Here is a 15,030-nt window from a genome sequence, read left to right as displayed (position 1 = left end):
ACACTCGCTCTCACTTCTTCATCTGCAGGCAGAGAACCATGTGGCCCTGGGAAGTGGCAGAGCTACAAGATAGAAAGAACCTGGGTCCCTGATTGACTGCAAGGAGGCTCCCCGTGTGGAGTACTGTATTGAACTAGTTCATAAAATGCTGAGGTTTATGCAAAAGCTGTTAATATACTCTAATATAAATATTAGTCATGTAATAGTCTCATGAGCATCAGAAATGTTATGGTAGGCAGATAATACCATGTTTTTAATATTTTTATATTTGAACTGCCCCACCAACTAACACAAACCAGCACAAAATAGGGTATGAAAAATGCTCACTGAATTTTTGTCAGTTAAAGAGCACTGCCATGGGTGCAACTGGCTGGGGCTGGTGTGGCAGGCACTAAAGGAATTCACCAAGACAGTCATAGGTAAAGAAAGGCAAATTTATTAGAGAAAGGGTTGCAAGGGTGCAAAGGGCAGCACAGCAGAGAAGGGGCTGTCTGCAAAGGGGCTGGAGGGAAGTTTTATAAGGTCGTGCTGGAAAGGTTACATGTGGAACAGGGTTTTGGGAACAGGATGTTGTGCTAGCAGGTTGTTTTTGATGAGCTGTCTCCCAGAGCAATTGTTCTCCCCCACCTAGAATTCCTTCCTCCTTGTTGCTTTCTTATCTTGTCAGATTTCACAAGCACTAGCATCAGAAGTTCTTGGTTGGTTCCAGCTCTGCCCCAATCTTAGGCCAAAGGTTTAACTCTTCCAGTCCTCAATTACTTTGCTTATAAAATGAAAGGGTTAAATAAGACCAAAAATCACATCCATGCTACAGCTCACTAATCAATGAAGGCTTGCTTTCCCCCCACCCAGCTAAGACTGCCTCAGAATCCCTCTTAACACAAAGCCCTAGAGAGCCCCTCCTGGCCTGAGTTGGCCCTCTAGACAATACACATTAGCCATCTCTGAACACCGTAACCCAATTCTGGAACTAATCTGCCTCAATATCTACTCTGGGGGCAAGAACCTCAGTCTTCAAACTCAAGCTTACAGGAAGAATCCCATTTAGCCTTTTCCATAAATCACTGTAGCTTTGAATTCTGGAGCCCTCCTTCTGCAATGCTCCCTGGAAATGTAACCCTAGTGCATCACGGCCAGGTGCTCTTCCCCCCAGGCAAAAATTATGTGAAGGTCACAGAGTCTTACACAAAATGTAGGCTTTGGGAAGACCTCGGGTCCTCGGACCACTCTGCTTACTTCAGAAACAATCGCTGTTCCCAGCCTTAGTCTTTTTAGGTGCCCTGCACTCTGCTTTTGTCCCACACTGGGGCTGGAAACCTTCAGGGTTGCTGGAAATCACCCAGCCATTCCTCCTGGATTGCTGCAGGGAAAGCTGGGGTCCCACTACTTACAAAACCTGCACCCATTGGAGACATCTCCAGGGGCCAGGAAGCACCTTTTCTCCCTATTCCTGTTTCCCTTGGAGCTCTCCCTCTCCCCTTCCTCCTTCTCCCACTTCCAGCATCATCCCCTCAGGGGTGGCTTTAGAAAGGAAAGCCAAGGAAAAAATTGACTTACAGACAACTCCTCTTTCCTCTTGGCCACAAGCTACCCCTAGGTGAGAAAACTGGGAGCTGCTGCCTGATTTAAATATATATATATATACACACACACATATATATACATATATATATATATATACACACACACATATATATATATATGTATATGTATATCTGGGATTCAAAAAACATGCAGCCTCAAGCTGAGAAGATTTCTCTTTGGTAAAGGCGTTAAGTATTGTCAGGGCAAATGGGAACAGGCACATAGTTGCCCTTGGAGGTCGTCGCCTTTCTAATCAGTTTTACTTTTTTTCTATATTGATTGGGCAGGGTCTGTACTGAGCTTTGATGTCCCCCAAAATGCCAGTGAGAGTTAGAGCCAGGCATAGTTTGCCATGACGCTTTGTGCTAAGAGCCCTGGAGTCATATCACATGCAGGTGACCCAGTCATGTGGGAGATGTGTCACAGTCATTTCATATAAATGCTGATTATTGTAAATGACTTATTACTTTTACAACTGCCACTCCCATTCTGATATGCCCCCTTTAATGGGAGCAAAAGGAGTAGGGGTATTTCACAGCCATTCCTGGGCAAATTCCACAGGACCCGGTGAGAGAGACACAGAGGTCTTAAAGTCAAGTGTCTCTCCGGCCCAGGTAGACTCCAGATGTGTGCAGCAGGTGGGGAGCCCAGGACTGGAGCACACTCACCTGTCCAAAGGGCACAGCCGCCACTCAGCCCCCTCAGCTCCAGGGTGCTTGCCATCATTGGGGCTGGAGAGACTTCTCATTTTTCTAGAGAAAGTGAAAATTCTGAACTATTAGTATGCAATCTCTGGCTCGTAAAGTGTTGAAGTTTAAAACTTTAAACACTGTGAGATGAAACAAAATTCATTTCGAGGTGGAATTTGACCCATGGGTTACCTGGATGGCCTCCACCAGCACCTAGGAAGCACTTCATGCAGGTGGAACTTCGCTGGTGCTGGTGCAGGGGTTTGGCTAACAGTTGTGGTGCTATGCATATGTGCATGGGTGTGTGAGGGGTAGTGGGAGGCTTGGGTGAGTTCAAATGGCAGGGTAAGAACAGGTGAGAGTGAGGGGTAATGTTCTTAAAGATGCTGGGTAAATGTCACCTCCTCTTTGAAGCCTCCCTGCAGCCTCCGCTGTCCCCTACTCCATCCTCAGGCAGAAGTAGTCCCTGCTCTGCTCTGCACTGCCCTGCCCCCAGTATTTTGCATTAAAATTAGCCATTGATGTGTCTAAATATTACACAGGATGCCGAGGTTGGTAGATGGCATCATCTCTTACCGCGGGTCAGTGAACATGCTGAGGATGGCAAGAATGAACGAATGCATGAACAACTTCTCAATGGAGCATCCACTAAAGGCAAGAGCCCTGCTTGCCTCTCCGCACACCTGATTCTGACTCCTACAACACAGCTAGGTGGGCACGACTATGCACAGGTCTGGGAAGCAATGCATTCCCCTTAGCCACGCAGCCTTGCCCAGCCTTGACATGGTGAGACAGGTGGGACCAGGCCCTGCAGAGGCAGAACCACTTCTGATGGCACTGTGCAGTGGACCTCCCTGGGGGGCTAGGCTGAGGGCACTCTCTTCTCCCTTGGTTCTATTCCACTTGACAAGCATGCATCAAGCCTGCTTCCTGTATGAGTCCTCAAAGGCCGAGGAGCAGACACACCCAAAGGCCCGGGCAGCAGCACTTCTTGCCTTCCTGACTGGCTGTGCTGGGGGAGTGATGAGGAACAGAACACAGCTCATTGTCAGGCAGAATAAGAGCACTGATGTCCTCTCACCTCGATCCAGCCCTGCCAGCTACTGCTTTGGTGTTACCCTAGGCAGTGACTGAAGAGCTCTAGGCCTCAGCATTCTCATCTGCAAATTGGAAGTGATTTAGAACTTATTTCAAAAGGCTGATGTGAAGATGAAATCATACAGTGCTTGGCCCAGGCCTGGCACATAGTGGGTGCTCAATAAAAGGCAGTTAGGAGTTTCATTGATCTCACTCTTCACACATTGTTTTGTTTAATGGAGAAAGGCTGTGAAGTATCACTATTGCCCCATTTTAGAGTTGTGTTAACTGAGGTCAAGAGAGAGAGCCTGCCCCAGTTGCCCAGCCAGTGGTGGAAGGACCGGCGCTTCACCTCCCTTCTCCTGACCAGGAGTTCCATCCTCTGATGCTTATGGTCCACTCTCTTCCCCTCCTCCTAATGCTCCATGATGCAGTCTCGTGTGGCTGCTGCATGCTCCCTGGGGGCCAGTCTGTCTTGCTTCTTTGCCAATTCTGCATCTATTCCCATGGTCACACCTCCCCAACTCCCTCTCTCCATGTTCTAGTCCAAGGAGTAGGCTTATGGAGTGGAGGGTGCAGTTGTATTCCACAGAGATTCACCGATGGGCCATGTAGACCTGAAGATGCCCAGATTCCAGCCTCAGAGAACTATTTTTTGATTTTGCTGTACATGAGAATCACCTGGAGGGTTTTTTAAAACCTGATTGGTGGACCCCACCCCCATGGTTTCTGATTCAGTAGATCTGGGGTGCAGCTGGAGAATTTGCACCCCTGGTGATTCTGATGCCACAGGTCTAGGTTAGAGCCAGTGGAAGAAATGGGCCCAAGATCTTTGAGTAATCAGACAAAGATGCAAACTCAAGTCATATCCCAGCAAAGGAAACAAACAGGAGGCTGAGACAGAGAATACCAAGGAGAGCATTCACTGCTCATAGGCTGGTCAGGGAAGGTGACAAGGGTGGGCAAAGCATTTCTGGCAGAGGGAACAGCACCTGCAAAAAGGCCTGAGGTAGGAAGAGTGTGGGCCCTTGGATGGAACAGTGGCCAGAACGTAGTAAGTGAGGAGAAGGGTGGGGAATCGGGGGTCAGAGGTAGCTGGGCCTTGGCTGTCTAGCTGGACAGCATTTCTGGTCTCCTGTGTACATGACTGAGGTCTGGAATGCCGGTGAGAGTGATGTCTGCTGCTTCCAGTCTGGCACATTAAGAACATCCTGGGTCCTTTTTCCCTCCCCACAGTGTGCACAAGAGAGATGAGGACAATGCCCTATGAGAAGATGGGAGAGAAATCAGAAAGAGGGCCCCTGGAAGACTGTGAGGGCCGGGACAGCCTGCAACCTGGACATTATTTTTCTAGCTACTGATTTGGCTGATTTTTGTCTCAGCAGCTGAGCTTACCATTGCTAATAAAGCCTGTTCACCTAGCCCTGGCCTTAAGTCCTATACAGGTCCTGGCTGGGGTCCTGGGATTCCAGCTGTTTCCTGTGTGGGACTGACTGCAGCCTCTGGCAATTCACATGGCCTCTCTAGGACTGGGATTTGCAAAGCTGTCTCCAGGATCGCTTAGAGCAGAGCCTCTCAAACCTTAGAGGGCAGGGCTCAGAACCACACAGAGATTTGTTCAAACAGATGGCTGCAAGAATCTGTATTTCTTTTTTCTTTCTTTTTTTTTTTTTTTTTGGAGACAGAGTCTCATTCTGTACCTCAGGCTGGAGTGCAGTGGTGTGATCTTGGCTACCACAACCTCTGCCTCCTGGGTTCAAGCAATTCTCCTGCCTCAGCCTCCTGAGTAGCTAGGATTACAGATATGCACCTCCACACCTGGCTAATTTTTGTATTTTCAGTAGAGATGGGGTTTCACCATGTTGGCCAGGCTGGTCTTGAACTCCTGACCTCAAGTGATCTGCCTGCCTCGGCCTCCCAAAGTGCTGGGCATGAGCCACCACATCTGGCCCAAGAATCTATATTTCTTACAAGCTCCCAGATGATTCTGATGTTGCTGGTCTAGAATGCCTTAAGAGCCACCATAGGCCAGATATGGTGGTTCATGCCTATAATCCCAATGCTTTGGGAGGCCAAGGCAGGAGGATTGCTTGAGGCCAGGAGTTTGGGACCAGCCTGAGCAACATAGTGAGTCCTTGCCTCTACAAAAAGTAAAAATAAATAAATAAATTAGCCAGGCATGGTGGCGTGCACTTGTAGTTCTAGCTACTCCAGAGGCTGAGGCAGGGGGATCGCTTGAGAACAGAAGTTCAAGCCTGCGGTGAGTTATGATCATGCCACTGCACTCCAGCCTGGGCAACACAGCAAGACCCTGTCTCAAAAAAGAAAAAGCCACTGTCTTATGTCATCTAGCCATAATGTCGCTTAAACTCAGGGGGTAAACACCATATGTGTAGGCATGCCCTGCCTTGAAGGAGTCAGAAAAATTCACCAGATCTGAGATGTAAAAGGCTTAGATGAGGAGGGGGTGTGTCCCCCTCAGTCCCCTGCAGGAGAAAGACCACCATTAGGAAAGTTGGAAGTCCTGAATTCCACTTCTAACTTGACATATACTCAAAGTCCCTGAGCCTCAGTTTATGCATCTGTAGAATGGACGGATATGACACCTACTCTCTGTTCCTCACAGGATTATTATATGAGCCATACGGAAGTATCAGGAGGGCTGGGTGCCTCCACCAGTCCTGGAAGGAGAAGAAAAGCATAGTCCTTCTGAAAGCTCCAACATCCCTCTTGGACCTCAGTGGGGGCCTGTGTGCTGAGGATGGGGGAGCAAGAAGCCAGAAGGAGCCTGGGTCCCTGACACATGAACCGTCATTCCAGCCCTGGGCTCCACACCAACAGACTTCTTTACAGGAGGAAGAAATTAACTTTGATCTGGGGATGTTTGTTTCATGCATCTGAATCATATCCCTCCAGCTCTAGGCACTGCTCCAGGCTTCTACCCCCTCCATTTCATCTGAGAGCAGTTTGCCTTAGCTTTTCATCTAGTAAAGGTGAAAGATCGTTGTGATTTTGATGGTTGTCTCAATGACTGGTATTGGACATGGCAGAAAACCCAGGTGGCTAATACGCTGACAGCTGCTCACACCCACTGGGAAACTTTTAGTACGCTGGGAGAGGCTCCCTTCAAAGGGGGCTGGGAAGATGTAAGAGGGAGATGGTCAGCCTGCAAGGCTGAACGGTGAGCAAGGTCACCTCCCCCACTTCATCCAAGGCAGGGCTTCTCAATCCCACCACTACTGACATTTGGGGCTGGATGGTTCTCTGTGGTAGGGGCAGTCCTATGTACTTTAGAGTGTTTAGCAGCATCCCAGGCCTCTACCAGCCAGATGCCGGTAGTACTTCCCCAGTTGTAACAATCAACAATGTCTCCAGACATTGCCATGTGTCCCCTAGGGGACAAAATCACCCCCTGTAGAGAATCACCACTCTAAAGTAGCAGTTCTCCCTTTAGCTTCACAATGAAATCACTAGGAGCTTTAAAAATATTTACTGAGACCTGGGTCCCACATTTGAGATACTGACTTGATTGGTCAAGGGTGTGGCTGGGTATCTGGATTTTTTGAAGTGCACCAGGAAACTCTAGTGGGCAGCCAAGGCAGGAAGCACTGCTCTTATTCTTCCTTGGTAGCCAGTTGTTGTGGTAGTGGACAGAAGGCAAGCACTGGGAGGACTGTGATGTGCTGAGCCTAGAGATTCAACAGGCCCATGAGAGCCAGGGACAGGCTATCATCTACCCCCAGGATGTCAGCCTGCATTAGAATACAAAATAGTCTCCAATTCTGTACGCCTGACCAGGCTCTGCCTTCTTCAAGTTCACCCAGGTCCCAGGGTTAATCCAACAGGACAAGGGTTCTAGTGAAAGTAACAAACCAACTTGGCCCTTCTTAGCCCATTTCCTCACCTTTGAAACAGGGAGCTGTTTTCAGGTGGTACCTCCAGGCCTTTCTCTGAGGCTCCCTGTCAGTGAAGGCACTTCGACAAGTGATTTTGACAAGTCATTGAAAATGAGTCCAAAGAGGCCCATTCTTCACCTGCCAGAAGGCCTCCCCAGTTGGTCTCTATAAGTCTTGAGCCAGACATGGCAGGCTCCATCTAGGCATGGCAATCTATATAGGGTTGGTATGGAAGACATCATGCCCAGCTGGAGCTGGCCAGGAGCCAGAGTACAACCATCATTTCCCCAGTTCATGGACTAGTGGGTCCAGGACCCACCCACAGGCTCCTGGAGGGATTAGTGTGGCCTAGAAGTAAACAGGGAAAGGGCTGGACTCACTGGGTCAAGCACTAGGCAGGGTGCCCAGCCCTGTTGCCATGGAATCACAGTGTCCCCAACCCAGACAGTTGACCTGGTCCAAGCCTTTGTAAATGCAGGAGCACGGACCAGTGCTGAGCCACTTGCATCCACACCACTAAGGAGCTTGCTGAAGACAGTCCCAGGCCTCACCTCCAGAGATTCTGATTCTAAGCCTGGAGTAGTGCCAGGGAATCTGATTTTTCAAACTCCCCAGGTGGTTCTGACACAAGGTCTAGGAAGAACCAAATCCCAATGCATCCTTCCCAGAGAGGAAATTCCCTGGCCTCATCATACCCAAAATGTCAGCAGCCTGTGCTTAGTCACTTCTTTGGCCTGCCCAGATCTCTGTACCATACAGCATCTTATCTTCCCCGCTCATAAAAGCACTCACCATCAGGAAGCACTATAACGTCTTTCTTGGCTCAGAGAGGGTAAGTGACTGGCTCTGGGGTTGCCCAGCAAAGTGGATGCAGAATGGGAACCAGAAGCTGGTCCTCTGCCTGCCTGGGCAGTGCCACTGCAATACAACCAGCACGGTTGGCACCTACTCTGTGCCAAGGCCCGCAGCAGCCTGGGAAGTGCGGGAGGCTGTTTATGCAAACTGACAGCCTCTGATCCACGTAGGCGCCTGCCTCCAGCTCAGCCTCTAATAATAGCTCTTCCTCGGAATTCCTCCCGTCTTGGTGGGAGCGGAATATTTAGACATATCAAAGATTCTCTCCCCTTCTTTCATCGGGCCAACAGTGATATGAAAGGAGTACAATGAAAAGACAGGTCTCTATGACAAGCTTCAGAGAGCAGCCAATTCCCTGACATCCCTCAAGACTCCAATTGACTCCACACTCTCTGACGGGAGTCAGCGCGGTTACATAATAATAACACCTTCCATTTCCGTGGCGCTATTATGGGGCTTTCACCAGAGTGCTTTCACACGCGCTCGCTTATTGAGCCCACAAAGCAGCCGGGTGGCAGGCAGGGCAGCCATGCTTTGCCCGGTTTTACAAATGAGAGAATTATGGTGCGCAGAGGTTAAGTGACTTGCCTAAGGTCACACAGCAAGTTAGTCACTGATCATGGAGTCCTCTGGCAGATGGGAGTCTCTAAATCATCTTCTCAGAAAGATAAAGAAGGGTCCTCCCTTGTCGGTGGGCCCACCTGTGCCCCAGCCTCCTCTCTCCTCTCAAATCCTCTTCTAACCCTGCTCTCCAATCATACAGAATTGTTCTTGGTGTCCCCAAACCTATGCTTTTAACACCTCTGTGTCTTTGCACCTTGTCCCCCCCACCTCTGCTTCCCCTCCTTCCTCCTCCTCTCTTCATGACCAGATTCTCTTTATTCTGTTGCACCACCACCTCCTCCAGGTAGCCTCCCTTGATGCCCACCTGACTGAGCCAGGCACTCCCTTCTCTGTGCACACTTCTGTCCTGTATGGTACTGTATTACAGTCAGCAACCTTAGCAAATCCCTCACCTAAGAACCCCCTGTACTAGTGAGCTCAGGCTGCCATAACAAGATGCCACAAACTGGGTGCTATAAACAATAGACATTTCTTTACTCCCCTCTGGAGGGTAGAAGTCCAAGATCAAGGTGCCACTGGGGTTGGTTCTGAAGTGGGCTCTCCGCCTGACTTGTGAACAGCCACCTTCTTGCTGTGTCCTCACATGGCCTTTGCTCTGTGTGCTCACAGAATGAGAGTGAGCTTTCTACTGTCTCTTCCTGTCCTCATAAGGACACCACCAGTCTTATCGGGTTAGGGCTCCACCCTTACAACCTCATTTACTAATTTTTAAGTAAAGTCACATTAGGGGTTAGAGCTTCAACATACAGATTTGGGGAGTGGATACAATTCAGTCTATAACACCCCTCAAAGGCAACGACTGGGTCTGGCTCTTTTCCAAGGAGGTGGTGTCTAGTCAAGACCTGGCCCACAGTGGGGCTGAATAAAGGTCCGATGCAGAAATCCCTTTTTACTAGTCCTTGATGTCACCCAACATCTCTTTGACACCCCTGACAACGGGGGGAGCTCACCATTTCATTATTGATCACTGTATCATGACCCTATGGGAAAGCAGAAGGAAGAATAGGTATTAAAAGGAGCAAGATTAAATGAAAAAATAAATAATAATAATAATAATAATAATAAAAGAAGGAATAGGTAAGAAAATGTAGGGCTGAGCGCAGTGGCTCACACCTGTAATTCCAGCATTTTGGGAGGCCAAGGTGGGAGGATCACTTGAGCCCAGGAGTTCAAGGCTATAGTGAATTATAATTATGCCACTGCTCTCTAGCATGGACAACAGAGCAAGAACTCAACTCAAAACAGAAAAGAAAATGTAGTAGGAAAGAAATTGTATTATCACCTTATAACATCTGCCCACAAAGCCTAGTTCGTCCTGCTGAAGCCATTGGAAAAGTCGTCTCATTCTTGTTATTTGAAAACAACGTCATTCTTCCCTGAGTCTTGGTTTTTCAAGCTCATCACTCCTGGATCACCCAACAGCTCAGCAAGTGCCCACCCCTTATCTGCATCCCTGTTCAAGTGAACCCATCTCAGATCTGTGTGTGGAGCTTAACAGAACCACCCACAAGCACCGCTCTGCAGGCCCTTCTTTCTCACTGCCTGGGACAAAAGTCAGGCCCTCTTAGGCTCTTGAGGTTTATAGCAAGGCCAGGCCTTGGAGATGATCTGTTCCCTCACATAGTGCCTGCCTACCACAAGGAATCATCTCAGATGCAAGTTCCTCCAGGAGGTGCTCCTGATTTCCCCTCAGTGCCCCCAACACCCCAGCACTCCCTTCTTGTGTATAGCACAAATCCCACACCAGTGTGCATTTTGCCAGTCACCTCTCCCCACCACCGGGGTCCCTTAAGGACAGAGTCAGTGCCGTGTTTCTCTCTAGGCCTCCAGCACCCAGCCCAATTGGAGGGTCTTCATCTGAGACACAAGGAGCCACAGTCCCTGCCACAGGAGTCTGTCCCCTGAGCAAGGACACAGGCTTGGCAGAATGGCCAGGAGGCCTGGGTGGGACCAGCCCCTGGGAGCTCACACAGGTGGCCCCCTGGCCTTTCCTCTCACCCCCAAACACGCTGTCCATGGGTCTCACCACTTACCCACGGCTGAATTTTAACAACTACTCCAAGAGATAATGGTTAATTTCACAGAGCTGTGAGTGGAGGCTGTTAAAATGTTAATATTATTTAAATTGTTTTACATTTTCGACAGTTTGAGCTGCAAATATAAATGTTTTCTGTGCTTTCCATGGAGCTGAGCTCACAAAAATGATTGATGAGGCACCCAATATGGAATTTCCCACTTTAAATTAAGAAACGCAACGTGAAGGCAATGAGAAAAATACTACCCTGCCATATGTGGTCCCCGTGGCCAAAACCTCAGCACAAGCCTGGGGCCAGGTCATTTGTCCCTCTGGTCCCTAGTGGCTGCGTGGCCCTGAGTTCCTCCGTTCACCTCCCTGGGCCTCCTGTCCTGTTCTGGAAACGGGGATCATACCTACGAGACCGAGGCACCCCAAAGTTTCCACAGTGGGCTTCAGTTAGCGGGCACTTACCGTGGCTGGCACTGGGTACTGGGTGTTTCCTCTGTACCACGTCCCCTGCCCTCCTGGCAACCACCTAGATATGTGCTACTTCATACCCATTTTACACAATGTGCCCATGGCCAGACATCCAGGAATTGGGGGTGCCTGACTGTCATTAAAGCCAGTGCCTCCCGCACCTTAGTAGGTAACTAATAAATGGTGGTTCTTCCCAACATCCCACCTCCCTCACCCGCACCCACATTCCAAACCCTCTCTGGGCCTCTGCTTCCCCACGCAGGTAATCTCAGTGTGGCCCAGTTCTAACTTTGGCTCCATTCGAAGGAAGGATGAGCTAGTGGTGAAAGCTCGGCCTCCACATGCTGAGGCTAGCCCAGAGGGATGTGGGGAATGTCTTGCCTCTGCCCCCACTTGTGTGCCTGGACTATAGCCCCAAGAGTCACAGTCCTCCTGATTGCCATTGGCTGCATTCAAAGGAAGGATGAGCTAATGGTGAGAGCCCAGCCTTGGCATGCTGAGGCCAGCCCAGAGGAGCGTGGGGAGTGTCTTGCCCCTGCCTCCTCTTGTGTGCCTAGACTATTGCCTCAGGACTCACAGTCCTCCTGATTGCAGAGCCAGGTCAGCCCCACATGCTGTCTCGGAGAAGCTTGCAGCCTGACCCTGGCCTCAAGCCCCAGAGGGAGCCCCACCTTATCCTCCTCTGTGCCTAGCACAGGGCTGGGCACTGCCCAGATATTATCTCCAGGGCCTCTCAGGACAAATTCTCAGTAAAGGAGTTGTCATTATACCCATGTGGCATGCAAGCAAACTGAGGCAGGCAGAGGCCACACAGCTTGTAAGCACTGGGGTCAGTTAAACTCCAAACACCACATCACCTCCCCCCTGCTAGGTTGCCACCTGCGTCTGAGTCCCCGACCCTTGTTGCACCTTGGGGGATTCCTGTCTTAGCCGTATCAGGCATCATTCATTCATTCATCATGCAGCCATCCATTCCTGGACGGCCTGCTGTGGAGCAGCCCCCATGTTACTCTAGGGGAGCAGTGGGGAAGGGGGCACATTCGCTGCCCTCCTGGAACTGATGATCAATAGAGGGTGACAGACAAGCAGGGAAGCAAATGAGACAGTGCAGTTTGTGCTGGTTGGGATGAAGCATATAAAGGTTATTAGGGAGGACTCCCTGGAAGAAAGGTGCTCTGCATTGGAGTTTGAACGATGAGCAGAAATTCACCAGCCAAGGAGCAGTGGATGGCTCTCCTGCAGCAAGCACAGCACAGCCGAGACCCCAGCATGAGCATGGGGGCAGCCAGCAAGGGGCGGGCAGGAGGGTCCTGGGGAGGTCAGACTGAGTGCAGAATGTGGGCTCCATCCCATGTGAGGCAGTCAGGTTGAGTTTTAAGTGGAAGAACCAGAGGGCAGACATGGGCTCTAGAACAATCCCTCTGGCTACAGTGGGGAGAAGAAATTGGCAAGGTGAGGCCAGAGACCAGCAGGAGGCTGGGGCAGTCCCCCATGACAGGGGCCATGATGTGGAAGGAAAGGGGGTGAGATTGTGAATTCAGGAATATCTAGCTGGGAGGACCAAAGAGACTGGCCTCTGATTGAATGGGGTCCCCAGGGAGAGGGGGGAGCCCGGAGAACTTGGTCGGGCTGCAGTAACCGGGTGGAGGGAAGGACAGAGTGCCTTGGACTACCCATGGACCGCTGTCCTGCAACTCACCCTGTATTGGGGTCCCCCAACCTGCCCTGGCCGGAGCTGACCTCCACAGGTCACTAATCACTAAATGCGCTGTGCTGCTCTGGCCCCATCCCACTGTGCGGTACCTGATCTACTCCACTCCATCGAGGAATGCAGAAGGGCGGAGGGGGCTCTCAACTCATATCCCTGGGCTCAGTGCAGCCCTAGCTCCTTCAGAGTGACCATGGCCCTCTTTGATGTCAGGTTCCACATCTACTGAACGATAACAACCACACCTATCAGCGATCATGGGGTTCAATGAGATAAAATCTGTAATGTGCTGAGGTCTGCCTGGGCACACTGACATTCAATACATGGTGCTCTTACTAGCATCACAGCCATGGCTGGGTGTTGCCCCTCTCCTCTCTCTTCCCTGGAGCCGGAGAATGCAGGCTGAGGCCGAACCCCCTCTGTGAGCAGGGCAGGGAGGCAGGCAGAGGGGGATGGCCTGATGGATGGTTTTCGGCAGTTCTGTGATGCATCAAATGTTTAATGGAAGTCAGGCGAGTGAGCCAGCCCTTCCTGCACCACGGGGCACGGGTTTGGGGGCATTCGTCTCCTGCCTCACTGATGTTTGCTGATGGTCCCTGACGTTCCGGGAGCGCAGAAGGCACTTAGGTACTTTACTAAGGAGGGAGGGAATACCAAATGAAGCTGAGACCTCCTTTCCTGGTCTCAGCAAGGACGCACACGCTCCTTCAGGAAAGGAGAAGGAAACTGGGCCAACCTTCCCCAAAGATAAGAGGTCAGAAAGGAGCTCAATGCTGGTGGCCTGTGGGCTCTACCTCTTCCTGGCAGTGTGACCTCGGGCAAGGTTCAAGACTACTCCAGGCCTTAGCTTCTTCGTCTCTAAAATGGGGATAGCAATGCTCCCTACTTGACAGGCTTGTCTTAGGACTAACTGTGGAAACCCATACCAAGACTTAGAACAGTGCCTGGCGCACAGTAGGTGCTCATCAGAGCTAGCTGTCATAATGGGAGAAAGAGACAGGAGGCACAGGGTGGGGTCCTGCCCTGCTGCTGATCCACGGTGTGGCTGAGTGAGCACCCTGCGCTTGCCCCGGAGGGTCATGGTCTCTAGGATGCTTCCAGGGCTGCACAGCTCTGCTCTTCAGTTCTGCTCCGCTCTAGCCAGATTCATCCTCTGACCAGCAAGGACGTCACATGGGTGCAAAGCAACCAAGAAAGGAGTGGCAGGGTTCCGCCACCTCCCATCCTTCTCCCCTCCTTCTCCCCAGCACAGCACCTCACCTCCCCTCCCATCCCTGCAGACTGGCTTCCCCAGCCCTCCCTCTCCGCTTGTTCTTACCTCCAAGCCTCTCCTCTCTGCTCTCCTTCATTCCTCCGCTCTCCAAATCCTCCCCACTGCTCAAGCCCAGTTCAAGCCACACCTCCTCCAGGCAGCCTTCCAGCTCAAACGGACACTCCCCTTCCCAGCCTCTCACAGGATATCACCTCTCACAGGCGGTCATCAGCACCATAGATTTCGAAGGGAGCAAGATAGAGTGGGGCAGAATTGGGCAGAACAGGACAGGGCAAGGAGGGGCGGGGCTGCTGACCAGAAATGACATGCCAGAACCTGAGCAGTGGGCCATGTTCCCCTAAGTTGTGAGTGAGACGGAGTGTGCCATCATCACAGTAGAATCGTATCCATCCTGTATGGGGCACAATCCACCTGTCAGGCACGGTCCACATTCAGCTCACCTGGTCCTTACAACCCATTTTGCAAGTAATAAACCCTGAGGCCTCAGGTGAGTGAGCTGCACATAGATTAAAAGCTAGCACCTGGCAGACGAGCTTTCTCAGGATTCCCACAGTGGTCAGCACAGGCTCTCAAGCCTCCCTCTCCAGAATGCCTAGAAACACGGCTGGTGCCGGAGGCAGACCATGAGCTCAGGCAGGGGAGGGTCAGTCAAGGCTATCGCCCCCACTTCTTGCTGGGCCGGTTTTCGTCAGGGGAATTTCACCCACTGGGTCTTAACAGCCACCTGGCCTCTGACAAAAAAATGCTGTGGCAATGACTTCAGTACTCAAAACAATGTTTCCAAAAGAGAGATAGACAATGCTTTGTGCCCCTTCTTCCCCCTTCACAAC

At 50.8% G+C, this 15,030-nt stretch overlaps 1 long non-coding RNA gene across 1 annotated transcript in view; it reads right to left on the bottom strand.

The window, feature by feature from the left end:
- The window catches only part of LOC103785172 (uncharacterized), a 150,373-nt gene extending 136,079 nt beyond the window's left edge, over window positions 1-14,294 (bottom strand). The window contains exons 1-2 of the long non-coding RNA XR_610861.4: window positions 14,246-14,294; window positions 2,253-2,336 (exon numbers count right to left, since the gene is read on the bottom strand). This is a non-coding gene — a long non-coding RNA (uncharacterized LOC103785172). The remainder of the gene's footprint in view (window positions 1-2,252; window positions 2,337-14,245) is intronic.
- Window positions 14,295-15,030: the final 736 nt, after the last annotated feature.

This window comes from Pan paniscus, chromosome 8 (assembly GCF_029289425.2).
Source record: "Pan paniscus chromosome 8, NHGRI_mPanPan1-v2.0_pri, whole genome shotgun sequence".
NCBI lineage: Eukaryota > Metazoa > Chordata > Mammalia > Primates > Hominidae > Pan > Pan paniscus.
The sequence above is the reverse complement of the archived record's forward strand: the minus strand, read 5'-3'. Positions and strand labels throughout refer to the sequence as shown.